Source organism: Anguilla rostrata, chromosome 4, assembly GCF_018555375.3.
Source record: "Anguilla rostrata isolate EN2019 chromosome 4, ASM1855537v3, whole genome shotgun sequence".
Classification (NCBI taxonomy): Eukaryota; Metazoa; Chordata; class Actinopteri; order Anguilliformes; family Anguillidae; genus Anguilla; species Anguilla rostrata.
Genome location: NC_057936.1, coordinates 64,276,268 through 64,296,610, shown reverse-complemented (window position 1 = coordinate 64,296,610; position 20,343 = coordinate 64,276,268). Strand labels below are relative to the sequence as shown.

Below are 20,343 nucleotides of genomic sequence, written 5' to 3'. Positions count from 1 at the left end.
CACTGCCATTATTCCTCAGGCAGCAGGTGGCAAATCGCAACCCCCCCTGCCCCCCCCCCCCCTCAGATACGCAAACATCGTAAAAGACAGTGAAAGACATTTTTTCGGAGGTACACTGCACTGCACTTATTTTCGTGTTGGGGAGTTGTGGGGGGTGGGAGGGGGGGTTGTGTGTTAGGTTCCTGACTTTGTTATCTCCCTCCAGTGACCGAGCAGACGCCAACAAAAGGAGACTTTCTTGCGAGTGGTGCGTGAGGGGGGTTTATACTGCATCAGTTGTGAAACACAGATTACCGAGGTATCGTGAGGACAGACATTGTTTCACATACTGATGCAATCCCTTGCCGTGTTTATACAGCTGAGTCCAGGGCCAGTAATCCTGTTACAAAGCCTGTTTTTGCACACAGCACATGCCCTCGTGGACTTACTTGTGACCCCCGTCATATAGCAGCGCTTTCACTGGTGCCAGCCGGCGTCCCACTCTGGGTCGCGACCCGGGAAGCTCAGGTTCAGCGACCCCTTGTTCACTCTCCTCTCTCGCCCTAAACTTTGTCTCCGGTGTTGACACGCCGTCACTAGCCTCTCCCCCCTCAGACCCGAAAGAAGGGGTAACTCCGTGCCGTCCGGGTCCGGCTGCCAAAGCGAGCGAGGTCGAGCGCTCACATGGAGGATGTACCGGTAAAAAAGAAACCAGACCCAAGTCTTCCAGTCCTTCCAGGATCCAAATGGCAGGGAATGAGGTGGACTAACCTCAGCTTCAGGCCCAGGCTGGGCCTGCCTTCACGCCAACGCACAGTACCTGGCTTCTCCTTCTCTTTTCCCCATCTGGCAGTGACACGCCCTTCCCCGTTTCCTCCCGCCCTTCCCCGTTTCCTCCCGTGGATCGAATGCCTCCCGTCAGTCCGACTGAGCCTTTTTCCAGAAGAGACCGGAGCTCCCTCTCTCTGCCAAGGTATCGCTGAAGCTTTCCTGCTGATTAATATGCTTTCGCAGACTCCCGGACCAAGTCTTAGGTCTTGGATATTTAGCTTTCACGAAGGTCTCCATCAATGTCGGGAGTACAGAGCTGAGTGGACAGTATTCCCAACTCAGGAAAAGTACAAGAAATAGCTAACACATGCGGCGTGAAGAACTATTAAATGGTAAATGGACTGCATTTATACAGCGCTTTTATCCTCTCATTCACGAATTCACACACACACTCACACGCCAACGGTGAAAGGCTGCCATGCAAGGTACCAATCAGCTCATCGGGGAGCAATTAGGGGTTAGGTGTCTTGCTCAGGGACACTTCAACACGCCCAGGGCGGGGGATCGAACCGGCAACCCTCCGACCACCAGACAACCGCTCTTACCTCCGGAGCTATGTCGCCCCATTATTACCTTACGCTACCTGCACACTGCATGTTAATTACCTGTGCATTGTGTTAATTACATGCGCATTGCATGTTAACTACCATGTAGTTACTGTGTCACACTTTAATGGAAGGCTCCCACCTGCCTGGTTCTTGCATATCCTGCCCCCCCCCACCACCCCCTTCTGTATTTATCAGCAACATGCTGATGGGAACAGGAGATTTCAGACTTACCGCGCTCGTTACAGTGACTTATTTGATAAGCATTTCACGGATTAAAGAAGGAGACGGCAACATGCCTGTCCCAGCATGCAGCAGGAGAAAAAGGCAGGAATACACCCTCCAATCCATCGCAGGGCACACACACACACACACACCATTCACTCACACACTCATAACTAATGGGAATTTTCAACCCTCCAATTTAAACTAACCTGCATGTCTTTGGACTGTGGGAGGAAGCCGGAGTACCTCGTGGAAACCCACGTGAGCGTCATGCAAACTCCACACAGATAGGTCATCCATCTCGGTTCAAACTTGCACTTGTTGTACGTCGCTCTGGATAAGAGCGTCTGCTAAATGCCTGTAATGTAATGTAATGTAATTCAAACTCAGGACCTTTTTTTTTTGCTGTGAGGCGACAGCGCTATTCACTGCACCACTGTGCTGCCCGTGTGAGCACTAAACTGACCAACATTTGAAGCGGTTCCAACGACATAATTCAATTTGCGGACTGAGGGGCAACACCTCACAAGTGAGTCAAGGCCCCTTGGTAGAAATCTTACGAAATAAAATTTTCCAAACGTGGAAAATTACCCTGTGTAGTAATCCTTGACGGGAGGGGGCTGTCCTGCGCCCGGGTGACTGGGTCTGTCAGGTTTGACTCACTCGACGTTACGAAAGCTGGGAAACAAGGAAGCCTCAGATATCTGGCTCTACGCCGGTATCCACGGTGACACGGGCAGCCACCGGGAAGAGAGAGAGAGAGAGAGAGAGAGAGAGAGAGAGGTGGTCCGTGAAGCCCGGCCGTACGCATCCAGAGATGACCCGCGGGCCCCGCCCGCATTCCTTTCCATTCCGTTCACCTCGCTGTTCTGGAAAAGCTCCGGCAAACATCACAGACCCCCTGAAAAACACGGGCCCGTTCCCACAGGAGGCCTGAGGACGGGGCTACGGGAGAGGAGGCCGCGTGCTTGGACCGAGTGGCCCTGCTGTGACATCACAAAGCCTCGGGCCAATGAGAGAAGGGCGACGCCGGTAGAGCGGTGAACCCAACTGGCCCATTGTGCCTGTGATGGTTCACCTCCATTGACTTCTGGGTATATTATTTTGGGGGATTATTTCATTCCAAAGCCAAAGACCCCAGAGACCAGGACAAGCTGATCCTATCAAGTCCATACCAGAGAGAGAAAACATCCCAGATAAGCTTGCAATGATCCATTTCTTTTTTAATCTTCTGCTGGGACATGATGATCTCCTGGAGTGGCATGTTACCATGCAGGTTGTTCATGTCTTCATAGTAGCTACACAGTACCAAGGGAGCTAATGTTTAACAACATATTCGGCATTTGATGCCGCAAGCTTGATAAGGTCATCGGGCAAGCCTTGTAGTAGGGTAAACATTAACCTGCCTTCCACCAAAACAGGCTCAAAATTCTATCTGGGAAATATGGGTTTTATGGATAAACATCGTCATAAAACTACAAGCGTGCGCTTGCGTGTGTACACGCTTTCCCTCGTCTCCACCGAGCACCCCTTCGAAGACCCTGTGGGCAAATTTGAGTTCCAACGACGACATCTGGACACAGCACCATCCAAGGCATGGTAGTGCTTTAGATTCCCCTCCCGTGCCAGCCCTTCAACCTCAGAGTCATTATCGTAATCCCTGTGGCAGGGAACTAAGTGCCACGACTGCAATATTTGCCTAAAAGTTTCAAAAACATCCATTGAGCAACTCGATTAGCTTCAGGGCTCGGACAGAACTGTGAAAAAGACTGCTTCCTTCATCGCTGATGTTGGGACCCTTGGCTTGTTTGTTTCCCTTTTCTTTTTTTTGTTGGAACACATCAAAGGAGGCAGCACAGCAAAAGGCTCAGCGTTAACCCTATTAAGAGTTTCCATGAGTCCGAGAGTATATACGAATATACCCTTTCTGAGAAAAAAACATACTCTGTCATAATTGATTTAACACTGAGAAATGTACCAAGTGGGATCAGTTCTTTTAAAAACACACATGCAAATTGCAGTCTCCATTTCAGTGCTCTCATTCACGCACAGTGAACTGTTCAGTGTTATGTCCCAAGACCCAAAACCCAATTGGACTCATATGTAGTCTGTTAGAGAGGAATTAACACCGGACATTTTATTGTATATGCAAGCATTCTTTGTGGTCCATTGCCGTTATAAGGTATAATTACTCAGTGTGCTGTCTGAGAACTTTATAATGAATTCGCTGTACGAATGTGCTGTACCAGCAGGTCTTCATAGCACAGAACTGAACAGAGACACTTTGATTGTAATAACAAAAAATTTCCATGTGGTTATAGTTATTTTGATAAAAATGGAAGTCCAATGCTACTCTCTTCTGAGAGGACCTTTTAATATATAATCATATTTACATTTTAAATTACACTTTAGGCATGTAGCTGGCACTCTTATCCAGAGCGACTATTTTTTTTACAAATTACTGCACAAAGAAATTTGTGAATCGCCTGTACTGTAAGTAGTAATTATTCAGTGCAATAATAGGGCCATAACACAGTGGTGATAGCTAATCCTTTGTTACTACAATTAACATGTGGAAAGGAATGTAGATTTTTTTGGCGAGGGGGGCGGGGGCAGGGGGTGGGTTGGTGAAATAAGATAGATGGAACAAGATGTGGAAGAGGGGAATGGGAATGAGGGTGGAGAAAGGGGGGGGGAGGCATTTCCTGTATAGTTAGGTTTTCAGGTTATGCCAGAATTATTGTTAGTTATTAATTACTATTATTTTATAAATCATCAGTGTATGTTGCGTCTTGCGGTGAACCCCCTACGGTGAGGTTATGCTGGTGCTTCTCGTTCAGGTAGTCTTTGACAAATCTATGCCTACACCCTGGAGAGTGTTCAACAGTTGAAGACAGGTTTTCCCATCACAATTGAAATTAATAAGCTTACTCACAATATATCTGGAATGCCTTCCCCTGCATCAATATACGTTCCTAATTGGCAAGTTATCCCTAAGTGGCAAATGCACAACTAAGGTCTTTGACTGACTGGTCAAGTGATATGGCCAGTTACTTAGTCAAACTGGCCCTAATGACAATGTGAATTGGATGCGGCTAGTCCCAGTCATGAGAACCGCTTGCAAGCAACCAAACTTGGATATTTTGTTACTTTTTATGCATTTTAAGCCTCCCTTGTTTTCATATACAACAGCCCCGTGTGTTCATTTGTCATTAATTAAAATGCCCAGTGGACTAAAGCAAGCACTTGTATGCCTTGTGAATGTGGTTATGCATCTCTGTTTGGCTGTCATTCAATGGACTCTCCCAGAACCACATTCATTTCCCGACAGCACACACAGGGACATACCCTCACCACGTAGACCTTGTGAAATGTGTACATTCCCAACTGTGCACACATTCCCAACATCGCCAATGGTTCATTTTCTTTCACGTCGTTAAGCCGAATCCAGGGGATGGTGATGGATAGTTATCACACATTGCCTGGTCAGCAACTACGTTAGCACAAGGCTTGCTGAAACGAGCAAGTTGCCCCAAGTTTTTACAAGAGAAAAGGAACGGTTCTGGATCCGTGGATGCAGTGGGTCGGCAGCGTCAAGCAGTGTGGTTCTGCAGTGTCGAGCAGTGTGGTTCTGCAGTGTTGAGCAGTGTGGTTCTGCAGTGTCAAGCAGTGTGGTTCTGCAGTGTCGAGCAGTGCGGTTCTGCAGTGTGGTTCTGCAGTGTCGAGCAGTGTGGTTCTGCAGTGTTGAGCAGTGTGGTTCTGCAGTGTCGAGCAGTGTGGTTCTGCAGTGTCGAGCAGTGTGTTTCTGCAGTGTCAAGCAGTGTGGTTCTGCAGTGTCAAGCAGTGCGGGTCAACTGATTTAAACAAGAAAAAATTTCATTGTCAGTTATTCAAAAAAAAAAAAAAGATTTCTGTCAAAGCTAGCAGTGAAATGAAGACTTTTCTGCAGCTGTGCATGTGAAGCAGCACATTACAGTAAGATTGAAAGATAAAGCATGAACAGCAGGACGATTCACTGTCTGTTGAAGTCAGCTGGCAAGCGGAGTGATGACATTTTCTAGCGGGGTGAAAAGAAAAAAAACTTGCTGATTGGAAACAGAGCAGGCGGAGAATATACAGTGCACTGGACTACGGGCTGCCAAGATCGTCATAGATACAGATGTCAGTTGCACACAGTCCTTTGTGTTCTTTGTTAAGGAATAGTCTACTATCTCCTCTCATCTAGGTATACGTCTTTGCGTGTGAAGCACAGGGTATGAATCAAGGCTTTTACCAGCATTGCTGGAGGGGACTTCCACAGACGAGCCAGCTCGCGCGGTCTTATGACTGTACAGCTTCTGAAGGGCTGCCAGGGCCCAGCTCAGCACCTCAAAAAAAAAAAAAAAAGAGGCAACTTTAACAAGCACGACAGTGAAACGAGGCTTCTAAAGAAACCAACGGGCAAGTAACTAGAAACGCGTTGAAATGGTTAGAAGGTTAGAACCTTTCGATCCAGGTCACGGTGTCTAGCGCCTCCTCCTCCACGCTGCATTTTGCAGTACTGAGTGTAAGTACTTTACTGCTCAACTTTCTGCGACTACCGTGCAAAACGAGATTACAGGAGTTAGCCAGATTACAGTGTGCGCAGGATTACGGCCTGTCGGCGGCGGGCCGAGGGATTAGGCCCGCGTGGGAAATTCCAGCGCACCGGTTTGAGGCTGGACGAGGCCTACCTCCTCCTCCTCCGGCCCACCAGAGACCGACTCTGTTCCTTCTCCCGAGCGCGGAATCCGCGTGGGGCGAACAGCCACGGGACATGCCCCGTCGCCGGGTCATCAGGTTCCGCCGCCGACCCGGCTGGTTTTTTCGATGCGGAATTCCTGCTGCCGCCCGAAGGACTTTTCCCGCCGCCCGCTTCGATAAGCCGGGGCGGCCTTGTCCTCACCGGACCGCGGGCCGCCACAGGTCCGACCCGGTTTCCAACGGCAACCGCGGCGCGGCGCGGCAGATGTTAGCCAGCTCGCCGACCTCCCGTTAACAAACCCCCCCCCCCCTTCAGCTGGCGTCCATACTGGCGGGCGGCGTGCCCACCGGGGTGGTCTTCAGGACCCGGCGTGTTTTTCGCCGCATTTGAGGAAGAAAAGAAAAAAAAAACGAGAGCGGCGCTCGAGGGTTCGGAAAAATAACGTCCGAAACCGCGAAGACACAGAACTTCTGGGAAAACCGACGCTGTTTACGCAGAAGTGTCTGTTTTTCGTACGGTGCCCGGAGAGGAGGCATAATCGCTTTTTTCTTTTTGTTCTGCACACCAGTCGCCTCATGTCACGAGGAGTCTGATAAATCACACATCAGAGACCTCAGCTGTGGGAGGGTGCGGGGAAAGGGGCGGGGGGGGGATATATTTCTTTGTGTGGGGAGGTATGATGCAGAATGAATCACTGTCGCTAGCAGTAAAGATAATGAACAATTTATTCCCTTCAGGAGAGGAGCGGTTCGCCCCGCCACCCCCCGTCAGGAAAGGAATGGCGTTACTGCAGGCCCAACCGACTGTGAATGCCTAGAATTCGGGGCCATGGATATAATTAGAAACTTGTGGTTTTACAAGAAAGAAAAAAAAATACAGCTTCGTGTTTTTTTTTCCCCCCTTGATTATATCGAAAAGTTTCCAAATACTCGAGTGAGTCAGAAATGACCTGCGTTGTGAGGAATGTCACACCTTCTTGAGGTCACTGGATATGGTTCCACAGCGGTGAACGCGCAAGAATATGTACTGTATATAACATTCTTTCTCCTGCGACCAGAAAAAAACCCCCCTCCACCCCCCCCCCAAAAAAAAAAACGGCTGCTTTTATTGAGCGGGGCGCACCGCAGGGCTGCAGCGCTCGCTGCCCTGTTTTCCTCATTCCGAACAAATGGATCCCTATCCAGAAAATGTGCAGGTTGTTAGGAGACTTCCTGAAGAGCGGGAGGGTGGGGAGGGGGGTGGTTGGGGTTGGGGGGGGGGGGGGCGTCTTCTTCCTCCTCATGAGAAACAAATGCTTGAAATTCCATTTTGTCAGGCACACGGGTACAGGAAAAAAGCCTCTAACCCAGCATGGCACTGCTCTCAGGGAGAAGGAAGTCACACATAGCAGAGAATGGGGCCTCTACAGCACATAGTGGTGAATGGGGCCTCTACAGCACACAGTGGTGAATGGGGCCTCTACAGCACACAGTGGTGAATGGGGCCTCTACAGCACACAGTGGTGAATGGGGCCTCTACAGCACACAGTGGTGAATGGGGCCTCTACAGAACACAGTGGGGAATGGGGCCTCTACAGCACACAGTGGTGAATGGGGCCTCTACAGCACACAGTGGTGAATGGGGCCTCTACAGCACTCAGTGGTGAATGGGGCCTCTACAGAGCATAGTGGTGAATGGGGCCTCTACAGCACTCAGTGGTGAATGGGGCCTCTACAGAGCATAGTGGTGAATGGGGCCTCTACAGAACACAGTGGGGAATGGGGCCTCTACAGAGCATAGTGGTGAATGGGGCCTGTGCAGGATTTCGTTTTTGCCTTGCCTCTGGACCTACCCTCACCACCTAGGGCAGAGCAGCATGTCATCTTTTTTTTTTTTGTGCCTTCGCTCTCGTTACCCCCAGTGGAGAAAAAAAAACCACGGCAGACGGTAGATGGGGGGGGCCTAGCCCTACGAGTTAAAGTCTTGTGAGATAATTCACAGTTTGGATCAGAGACATGGCGTTCCCAGTCTGTCAAATAGACATGGACCCTTTAAACAGGAGATTTTTTCTTATTTTGAATGGAGTACAATGGTAGGAGATAAGACTGAGGGGAGTGTGTCTGAGAGTGAGAGAAAGATAGAGGGGGAGAGAGAGAGATAGAGAGAGAGAGAGGTAGAGGGAGGGAGAGAGAGATTAAAAGAGTGGGGGAGATAGAGGTAGAGAGAGAGAGATTGGAAGAAGGATAGTGGGGGAGATAGAGGTAGAGAGAGAGGGGTAGGGAGAGAGAGAGATTGGAAGAAGGATAGTGGGGTAGATAGGAGGTAGAGGTAGAGGTAGAGAGAGGGATAGGGAGAGAGAGAGATTGGAAGAGGGATAGTAGGGTAGATAGGAGGTAGAGGTAGAGGTAGAGAGAGAGAGAGAGAGAGAGGTAGAGGGAGAGAGAGATGGAGAGAGAGAGGTAGAGGGAGGGAGAGAGAGATTAAAAGAGGGATAGTGGGAGAGATAGAGGTAGAGAGAAATAGAGAGGTAGCGAGAGAGAGAGAGAGAGAGTCATGTTTACACGGCTGACCATTATGGGGCGGGCGCGAGGGGGCCGGTTGGACACAGACGGCTCTGTGTCACCTCACTGAGTCAAACACGCCATGGCCCCGGGGCTGCCTTAAAGTAAACCCCCCCCCCGACAGAGAGGGCAGTGTGCGAGGCGCTCCCCAACCGCCTGTCAGAGGGGACCTTTGATAGACTTTCGGCCTTGGAGGGAGGGGGGCGTGGGGGGGCAACGCCACATATATGTACATCAACATATAACTCTGCCTCGGCTTTCCTATACAAGGAGTCACGTCTTTTTTTGGGTTGGGGGGGGGGGGGGCGTGAAAAGGCCATAAATCACGGGCCCGGGCGAGGCCGCAGTCAGACCCGACAGCCGCTCAGGCCGAGGCGCGAGGAACACGTCGCAGGCTGCAAACAACCCCAACGTGTCATCTGCAGCTCCGAACGTAAACACGTGTCAAAATAATGCATTCGGGGGCTATGGAAACACACACACACACACACTCACACTCACACTCAAACACACACACACACACTCTCTCTCACACACACACACACACACACACACACACACTCACACTCACACTCACACTCACTCTCACACACACACACACACACACACACTCACACACACTCTCACACACACACACACACACACACACACACTCTCACACACGCACACACACACACACACACACACACACTTACTCACACACACACACACACCTCTTTCTGGAGCCCTCTTGCATTTTTGCGCCTGTGCGGGTTGCAGTGTAGTGCTTAAGCTGCAATGAGGTGTAAGACTGGTATGCAGTGTTAGAGCGTAGTGGAGTGTGTTAGGGTGCAGTGCAGTGTTAGGTTGATGTTCAGTGTGTTGGGGCGCAGTGTTAGAGCTCAGTGGAATGTGTTAGGGTGTAGTGCAGTGCTAGGTTGATGTTCAGTGTGTTAGGGTGCAGTGTTAGGTTGATGGGCAGTGTGTTAGGGTGCAGTGTTAGGTTGATGTTCAGTGTGTTAGGGCGCAGTGTTAGGTTGATGGGCAGTGTGTTAGGGTGCAGCGCAGTGTTAGGGTACAGTGTTAGGTTGATGTGCCGTTTGTTAGGGTGTAGTGTTTGGTTGATGTGCAGTGTGTGCTAGGGTGCAGTGCAGTGTTTGGCTGATGTGTTGTGCTAGGGTGTAGTACAGTGTTAGGTTGATGGGCAGTGTGTTAGGGTGCAGTGCAGTGTTAGGGTGCAGTGTTAGGTTGATGTGCAGCATTCAGACAGGGCCCGCAGCGTAGTTCTTAAGTCAATTGTTCACGTTTTTTTTCTGTTCTGCTGACGCGTGGGGTTTTTTAAGTCTTTATTGCAGGCCAGGGCAAACGTTTTAATCTGGTTATGCCCTTCTGTGAAAAAGGCAGATACGGGCACGCCCTGTATTTTTTGCTTTCTCCGATACTTCTTCCCCGTTCTTCCTTCTTCTCCTCATCTCTCTCTCTCTCTCAGAACTGCTTGCAAAAAAAAAAACTAAAAGTTTTTTAGTCCTTAAGGTAAAATGTTTTTTACCTTAAGGACATTTTCCATCTCTGTCGAGTAACACTTATTAAACATGTGGCACTGATTTTTTTTAATTTTATTTTTTTACATGTGGTTCTGTCACAGACAGTGGCACTGAGACCAAAATCTTTACATGTGACTCTAAACAGCTGTCAAGTCCATCGCTTCACAACAACATGCAACAAAAGAGTCTGCAATCGATCAGAATGTGGGGGATAAATTGGGGGGGGGGGGGGGTAGGGGGGGACAGGGGCTGATTTCAGCTTAGAGTTGGTGAGTAAAACTCCACTGTCAGTTCACACAGATGAAAATAATTGATGCAGTAGCAAAGATGCAGTAGCATTACCGTTAGCTGCTACCTGTGGCCTTCACCTACTGTTCCAGGTATGCAAAGGAGGCACTGCCTCCTCAAAATAAAAAAATACATTAAAAAAAAAACACCTAATTAAGCATAACCAATCAAATGAATAAAAACAAATACAATTTGAGAGAAGTGGTTATTGTATTGCATCATATTTTTTAGCAATAAATTGTGGTGGAAACAGTGACCTCTATTGGCCCAAAAGGGTAACAGCATAAAAACTCTCTCCGCAGGGGCAAACTTGCCACGCTAGGAGCTAGTCGGCCATTACAGGTTTGAGTTAAAGATCAGAGGCTCCTGGTTTTTGAGTTCAGTAGTAATGTTAATCACGTGAGAAGAAGCAGCACTTCAGCCATAGACTGTGTTAAAAAAAAATTTTTAATTAAAAAAAAAAAACATGGACAAAATGAATGGGTCATTTCGCCCATTGACTTTCCATGGGCTTGATTTTCACACGTGTTTTGAAATGGCGGAAGTGCCATCTCGCCACTTTGTAGAAAATGGAGGCAGAGACCTCGCACCAGGGAAATGGGGGGGGGGGGCCTTATATGGTCGTGAAGTCCTGGCAGGGTTCGGGTCGCCCCACAATGCACCTGAGATACAGGGACCCGGTGTATTTCGGCAGTGACGTGAACCGTCACTGATTCTTCCACAAAACATTGAAATTATTTTCCAAATAACACAACAATTTAACAAATTGACATATGGGGAGACATTAGACTAAAAAAAAACAAGACCAGGTCAAAACCTAGTGCATGGCTGGACCGGCCGACCAATGGTTTGACTTCATAACTCGGCCGACCAATGGTGTAACTTCACCACTCACTCAGTCACAGACATTCGCGTTCGTAGGGCTGGCCCCGCTGTTGCGGTCCAGCCAAAAAAAAAAAAACGCCTATTTTGATTACATGTTCCTGTGGGGGGGAAAAAAATTACCGACTTGATATTTTTACCGTATTGGTACCGCTGACTTACACTGACGCGGGTGGCTGAGAGACCTGCACCGGAGCCAACCGCACTCGCCGTAATGAGCAACGCCGCCCGACGACAACAACAGGGAGCGAACTTCAAAAACGTAGCCCGTTTTTTAGCTGCTTGGCTTTGGCCCAATCACAGATGCCAAAAATAACAGTCACGCCATGACTCACGGTAGACCGAACAACAGCGCTGTCAATTAAATATGCAAGTCCCTTCTTTCTAATGTTAAGCAGTTCCAACTGAGAAATCAGCGATGAGTGAGGTGAGCTCAGGTAAGCTGCAGCAAAAAATGTATTACATTTAAAATTTATAATAAATAAATAATAAATATTGTGCCATTTCAATTCAACATTTCTTTGTATTTAGGTAGTGCCTAAAAGAACACATTTTAGATCAAGTAATTTGTTTTTATTTATTAAGATCAACATACCAAAAGTTAAAATGGGTGAGCATGCTAAATAAAAAAATTTAAGTTACTAGCTAACGTTTGCTAGTTGGCTAGCCAATTTTTGATGCATTTTCAATCAGGGTTGGGCAACCTTGCTTTTCTAAAATTAGATGGCTAGATGGCCAGCCTAGTAGCATTATCTACTGTCAGGCACCATGATAGTCGATAATGCAGGCCTGGTTGGTAGCATGCCCCATTTCAGATTTTTCCTTGGGGGTGGCAGCAGTAGCCTAGCACTATGAACACTCACATCTGGCTACGAGGCTAACGCTGGTGTCTCATGTGTGTTATTTGGCCAGCACACTGAGCCTGGCGTCAGGCGGTGTGACAGTGTGGCAGGAGAATTGGGAGAAAATCCGCTCTTAAAATCACGTCATTTATTGGGTTTCAGTGTGTGTGGAAACTCTGGGTTTCCAAAGAATTTCACACAAAAATGTTTTGGATTTTGGGGTGACGTATACCATGGGATAGGAGTAAAATGAGGTCGTACTTAGTGCCGCCTTGGTTATGCACGTACCTACACAGGACCACTGCTAAAACAAAAACTGATAGAAAAAAGCTTGCCTCCTTTCCTCCAGACCCCACAAGCCACAAGCGACCTGCAAAACCTTTGAAGTTACAGTCACATTTTTCTGAACCAAAACCAAAAACTCTGTTTCAGTGCCACTGGCCAGTCTGTGAATCCAAAGGGAACGTGTGAAAATGAAGACGAAAGAGCATTCAGTGTAAGTTAGAGATGGAGTAATGCAAGTGCCCAAATTAGGAAAAGAGTATCCCAAGTGTTGGGATTATATATCCCAATGAGCACTGTTGGATCAATAATCAGGAAGTGGGAGCAGCATTACACCACCCAGGCACTGCATGGAAAATGTAAGTCCTTTAAAGCTCAGCATTCAAGCAAGAAGGAGACTTGTGAGTACAGCCATGGCGAGGCCATCAATCACTCTAGTTCCGTGGAATAAAGGTGCCCCAGTCAAGGACGTCAAGAGCTCTGCATAAAACCGGCCTGTGTGCGAGGGCGGCAAGAGAGAAGCCATTACTCAGTACGAAGCTACAAGCTAACACAGAGCACGTCTGAAGTTTGCCAGAAAGCGTGAGCGATCCAGCGAAGATATAGGGAAAGGTTTTGTGGCCAGATGAGACCAAGATAGAGTTTTTTTTTTTTTTGGCCAAAATTCTAAGCGCTATTCGTGTTACAAACCTGACACTGCCCATGCTTCCAATAGCAAAACATGGCCTCCTCAGACGCTGGGCAACGGCATTCCGAATTCTGTCAAACACTATGACCTTTTCTACTTCTACAAATATTGGACTTTAAAAAAAGAGGACAAGGGCGGGCGAGCATCATGAAAATAAAATTAGGCTATATGTTCGTATAAATACGGTCTTTGGGACAAGCAAAACCTAACCGAACATTTTAGGAATTTAGAAATCTCACCTGGACGGATATTTTCGGTCGCAAAAAGTAGAAATGTCCGGGGGAAAGATGACGTCTGGTCAGCCTAGTAAAAATGCAAAAACGTTATCAGCGACTAAATAAATAAATAAATAAATAAAAGTCACTAGCTAAACTAGTTTTAGCCTACATGCTGCCTTTTGGCTACTGAAACCACAGCTAACAAGTCAGTAGCAACATTACCTACAGCTAGCTAGTTCTTTGGAAACTTGAGGTGAGATTGAGAGGAAGAAAACAGAGCAAATAACGTGCGTATTACAGTATAGTATCATACAATAAGTTAATTAGAGGGGGTACAATAAATTATATAGCCAATTTTATTTAAATATGCAACTTATCCAAACACTAAAGTTCTTACTTGCACGTCGCACTGGAAATTCAGCTGGGCTAGTTAGCAGACTAGCCAGCCTACAGATCGTCCATGACTGGTTAGGGTGCTACGGTGCACCGGCATAACGAGGATAATAATCCTCATCCTCGCCAGCCGATATTGGTGGGGTAACAGGCTATGGTGTGCAAGTCGCTGTGGTGTAGCTGCTGCTGCTACTGTTAACCTGCTGTTGTTGTTCTGCTGCGGGAGTGGTGCTTTGGCTAACGGCTACCTTAGCCTCTTCAACGCTGGTGTTATCCAGTGAGTGTGACTGTGCTTTAAAAAGGTCATGGATTGAAGGCACATTTTTAAGAATGGCGACTTCCCTCACGTCCTTTTCGTTCAATAATTTGCGTTTAGCAGCTCCACTTGGTCAATCCATAGCTAGACTAGGCAAACGGAGTTCAGGATAAATCGATCCTTGTGGTCACTTGCACGCGCTTGCCACCTGCAGGTAACGCCTTCATTGATTGGCCACTTCAAATCTCTCACCAAGAACCAAATCAAATTTTGTATTCAGTTACAAACTATTATTGTGTACGGTCGTTGATGTTTTTTTTTTTGTTTTGGTTTTTTTTTTAATGTCATTTTTATTTTTATTTTGCGTTTTGGGACTGAGACTCCACTCAACAAGCAAGTTATTTGCTCTGTCTCCTTGTTCTCCATCTCACAGCGAGTATTGGGCCCGTGCGTTATTAGTCCAGCCTCTAGAAACGTCTTCCCTGCAGTGAATCACTCCCAGACAGTGTGCACTGGAACAGCTGGTAGATACTTACCTCTGTTAAAGCTGTTATTGCAGAAAAAGGTGGCTCTGCCATCGATTAATATGTGGAGTTTGATTACCCATGCAAGCAGCATATTACAGTTTTTTAATTGTCTTTTAAAATATCTGCTGACAAATAACTAATTTAGGCTATGAAAATGTACTGTTAGAGGACACGTGTTTGCAAAAGAATTACTGTCTGGAAAGAAAAAATACGTGCAAAGCATCGTTTGTAATTTTCCCTAAATTTTACCGTTGAATGCAGAGCACTGCGGTAGTGCCTCAGCCGCGGCAGGCGCTGGGGAGTGCTGGCGCGTGTGCGTGTGAAGCAAATTGATTAGAACTTCAATGCCCTAAACCTCTGGCACAAACGCTCCAACTGTTCTCCACCTTTCGCAAGAATGTTCCTCTTAGGGAATGTCTCCAGGGGATTTGCACAGACCCATGCAATTTGAAAAAAAAAAAAAAAACAATAAAAAAGACGCAAGCACTTAACAAGTCCCCAGCGGGGTGACATCACCCAAAAACGGTCCGTTCGCCTCCTTTCTGGCTCGTGGCTATCCAATCCTGTTTCACACAGGGATTATTGCGGTCGGCCTTGTTGCACGCAATAAAAACACGCTCTCGCTCCGCCACCGAGTCTCGAGAGCAGCCGCACGGGGGAGAAAAACGCAGGGTGGCATTACCGGCGACTCGCGGCAGAAGCCGGCAACACGCTCTCACCGCCGTGCGTATTGGGCGATGAACTCAGGGATTTGGGCCAGTGGTCCGTTCTAGGGGCCACTAACCGTGTTCCTAGAGGGCTGCTGGAACTGAGCTGATTCTGGACCAGGGGTCCCCAGCCCAGGTTATGGAGGGCTGAGAAATCCACTGATTTTTGTAATTAATCACTTTAAGAGTCAACAACCGATTAACCCTTTGAAGTGTGAGAGGTCACAAATATGCGACTAGAATGTTCTTAACTGAACATTCTAATGGTGATGTAACAATCGCTGCTGGTAACTGAAAGCAGTGGAGCTCCTAGAACATCGTAAAAACTTTGAAATAACATTCCTAAAATGGGTTAAGGGCTGGTGAAACCTGGTGAGGTGAGTTAAACCAGTGTAACTGACTGCTTTAATTGATTCAAGCAAGGGCTGATTAACAGTGAAGAACACCAGCACCAGCACACCCAGTGACCTTCCAACACCAGGGCTGAAGGACCCCCCCCCCCCCCCCTCGTTCTAGGCTGTGTCCGTCAATCACACGAGCGGCTTCCACAGCTCCCTCCCACCCGCCTTCCGGGATGGAATGTGCTTGGATTCGGTTCCCGCCGATCACGTGGGACCCAGCCTGCAGGAGCTGCTCCCAGCCCGACTCTGTGGCAGCCTGTGCGTGTGTCCCGGAGAGCTCCCGTTGACAGATTGGGGCTGGCGCGGGCCCAAGGAAGTGTCAGCGGGCCTGAAAGCGTTTCCCTGGGTGACGGTGTTACCTGTTGGCCTCCAGGCGCTGACATGGCGAGCCACCTGGGGAGTACACCTGGGGAGCACACGTTTATATGTGAGAAATGCCCACAGTCCTGGGGAGTACACGTTTATATGTGAGAAATACCCACAGTCTGCACTCACGCACACATTTACAGTACACAAACACGTGCACACAAACACACACACACGCACACATTTACAGTGCACACACACCGCACACAAACACACACAGATACACAAACACGTGCACACAAACACACACTCACGCACACATTTACAGTACACAAACACGTGCACACAAACACACACACACGCACACATTTACAGTGCACACACACCGCACACAAACACACACAGATACACAAACACATGCACACAAACACACACACACGCACTCATGCACACACACACACACACTCACGCACACATTTACAGTGCACACACATGCACACACACAGACACACACACACAAACACAGACACACCTAGACACACACGCACACACATACAGACATACTTAGACACACATGCACACAGACACACATAAACACAGACACATGCACACACAAACACAACACACCAAGACACACATAGACACACACACATACACACATAGACACACACATAGACGCATGCCTGCCCAGGACCAAACTGGGACCCAACTTGTATCACTCCACTGAATATTTGACCAATTAGAGTTCGTGTTGGCTGCACAGGCTGTTCTTGCCCCTCACCCCACCTCCCCGAGATTAGCTGTTATCTGTATTCTTCGTGTGCAAGCTCCTCCCAGAACACAAAATAAACAACCGGCACCATCTTTCTCTCCGTGTGCCTCCTTTCTCTCTGCCTCTTCCCCATCCCCCTCTCTCTCCCTCCTCTCCTCCTCTTCTGCTGTGTCTGCAACCACTCCAAACATTTGTTTCCTCTCCTCTCCTTTTTCTACCGTACTTCTCACTCTCTTTTTCCTATCCCCGTCTCACCCACCCCTCTCACTTTCAGCTTTGCTCACTCTCTTTCCCTCAATTCATCTTTTCCTCCTCCTGTTTTCCCTCACGCTCTCATGCTTACTTCCTCTCTTCTGCCTCTCCCTCTATCCTCTCCCTCCATACTGTACGTCGTCTGTTCTTTTTCCATTCGGTGTCTGTCCGCATCCTTTCTTCATTTCCGTCTTCCTGTTCTGGTCAACCCCCCCCCCCCCCCGCCCCCCCCCCCCGCTCCCCCCTCCAGGCCGGGAGCTCGGGACAGATGTTTCGGGCGATCCCTTGTAAGACAAAACACATGAGCACCGGAGCAAAAGAGGAGCTGCAAGCGGGTGCTCGCCACCCCCCCCCTGACTCGGGCCGGCTTAAAGGATGTTTGGCGGTTTTTCGGGGAACATCCTTCCAGATGTTTTGTTAACGGTGTCGTGCGATGGAAAGAAGCCCCGGAGGACGTGTTCGCCGCCAAAATCGATTTTGGCGAAAGCAGATATCACTTTCCTAAAAAGCAGGGGGGTTGCCGAAAATCAATAATTAATGGCTTTGCTTGAAAGGCAGGCACAAGGCCTTCAATAATTTTAATGAAAGCATTGTGATTATCTATATTTAATGGAGGGGGGGGAGGGGGGAGGTTATTCAACCTGACGCCGTTCTCATTGAGTGCTCAACCAATAAATCACTATGAAAACTTGCATGAAAAGCAGTGCCAGATTCACAGCATCTGTGCAAGAGGTTTTTTTTACATTGTGAAATTTAGTGCCTCAATGAACAAGGCAATCTTCTAATGGCACAACTGAATGTAATGCAACACGAGTTATCACAATCTAGTTCCACAAAAACAAAAGATAATATTTATTGTAGGCCTAATTATAAATTAAACGCTAATGCCATGACACAATGATCCATGACCAAGTATGGTTGCGCTATAAAGAAAACTATTTTTGCTAGTTAACTATTTAATTTTTAAAAATACATTTCAAGCACATTGTCTGGACTTCAGAGAAGAAATGAAGACGACTTTTCAAATGCAATCCATAGTCAGGAAGGTGCAGAATGGACGCGATCTTAAATCTGCTCTATTTAATGCAAATGTCCAGGTTATAACAGACAAACGACATAGCGTAGCCGAGAGTGGAACCTGTGACTCTAAGCTGTGGGAACCGGCCAAAATAAATTTAAAAAGACCTCCCACAAACGACGAAAAAACAGAATGAATCCCGACTGTCTTTAAGTGAACGTTAATAGATCAGGAGGAGAAGGAGAGGATCCTTGGTCTGCTGCCTTTCCGCGCGAAAGAGGAGGGGAAACGCGACCCGCGTTGTGTCGTGACAAGTTCTCGGTGCAAACGCACGCACATCAGCATTATGTGGGGACCCCCCTAGGTGGCCAGCAGTCTTCAGCGCCCCCCCGCCACCCAAAAAACCTGAAATTGGGTCACAGCAGCAGCGCTCGGCAGAGGCCTGGAGCCTCAGAGGCTGAGCCGCCGACAGCGTTACCTGTAAGACAGGTGAGCGTCTCTCCCACCCAACCGCAGTCAGCAGTCACCTGCGCGCTGCCCTGTGGTGTCCGTGCAACGAACAGCGCTCCTCCCGCAGAACGATTTTGCAACTGAGCTGGTGGATTGCCGAGAGGTGTGAGGCAGTTGGCTGCCAGAATCCAGTTTTTTAATCCCCGATTTTAATGCTCGCTCTCGTGTCAGAGGGCTCGGTCGTGCTTTCCAAGCCCTGTGATGTAATCGCAAAACCTCAGCAGGTAAAGAGAAGAGCCAATATCTTCCTCCTTGTGCATACTGTGCAAATGCAAGCATGCACACAAACACACACACACACATACTGTACTCATGCAAGCATGCACGCAAGGACACACACATGCTGTACTCATGCAAGCATGCACGCAAGGACACACACATACACGCACACATTTTGTACACATGCAAGCATGCACGCACAGACACTAACATGCACACATACTCTACACATGCAAGCGTGCACGCACGGACACACACTCACACACACATGCACACATACTGCACACATGCAAGCATGCATGAACAGACACGCACTCACACACACATGCACACATGCGTGCATGCACGCACGAACACACACACATGCACACACACATATACAATATGTAGGCATAGACACAGGTATACAGTATATTATGTCTCGCTGGCTTTGACCATAAAGGCCAATAAAGACCAATAACAACACAATGCATACACAGCACAGTCCATTAGTATTTGCACAGTGATTATTTTTATTTTTTGGCTCTGTACTCCAGCACGTTGGATTTGGAATTAAACAATGAATACGAGGTTAAAGTGCACACGGCCAGTTTCAATTTGAAGGTCTTCAGACTCATTCTGGGTGAAACGTACAGGAATTACGGCCCGTTTGATTACCAAAACAACAACACCCGTGTCACTGTCCAAATACTTACAGACTGCACGGTAGACGGCCTCTCCTGGCGTCACTGTGCAGGAGAAACAGAAAACGAGCCAATCAGAGGCTGCGCTGTGGCCTCAGCTCACGGGAAGGAGGTCAGAGATAACGTCAAAAAAAAATAAAAACAGCTCCTGTTCACACTGAGGCAAACATCTCGGGTCAAAAGGCCAGAAGGACAGCCCTCGTGTTTCCACGGTTTTACGGTCGCCGTTAACGCGGCACCGGCGTTAAAAAATAACATTTTTTAAAATCGAATGAACGAATGACAAACCACCTCTCCACTGCACTTCTTCTCCACTCCACGTACTTTGATGAGAACGCAGCCGCGTCTGTCTCTGCGTGAATTTCTAATGTTCATAAACCATCTAGAGCTGGTGGTTATAGGCAACTCTATACTGTGGGGTGGGGTGGGGGGGGTGGAGGTCTGCTGCATGGTTTCATGGCCCTCCCTGGCCGGATGCATCCGGAACAGAAATAGACGCAAATATGCGCACAGTAATAACACTCTTATTGCTTTCTCCCGACGTGTCATCACACTCCGGAGCGCGTCAGGCATGCGGCCTGAGTCCTGAGACACTCTCGTCCGGCCGACGCGTGGGAATCGGTCACGTGACCTGGGTCGGGGTGGCCACGGCAACGCGGGTGAGCCTGAGCAGGTGCCTCTTTCCGAACTGCGAGAAGCACAGTTCACAAACCCGAGCGAAAATGCCACGGTC

The 20,343-nt window shown here is 48.2% G+C and overlaps 1 long non-coding RNA gene across 2 annotated transcripts; it reads right to left on the bottom strand.

Annotated features, from left to right (window-relative positions):
* Nucleotides 1-4,931: 4,931 nt before the first annotated feature.
* Nucleotides 4,932-14,667, bottom strand: LOC135253967 (uncharacterized). Of its 2 annotated transcripts, XR_010329724.1 has the most exons (4): nt 13,964-14,667; nt 13,588-13,651; nt 5,854-5,947; nt 4,932-5,637 (listed from the first exon to the last, which is right to left on the bottom strand). It is a non-coding gene; the product is annotated as an uncharacterized LOC135253967 (long non-coding RNA). The 2 variants fall into 2 exon arrangements; XR_010329725.1 differs by lacking the exons at nt 4,932-5,637; nt 5,854-5,947 and adding an exon at nt 10,616-13,155.
* Between the last annotated feature and the right edge of the window lie 5,676 nt (nt 14,668-20,343).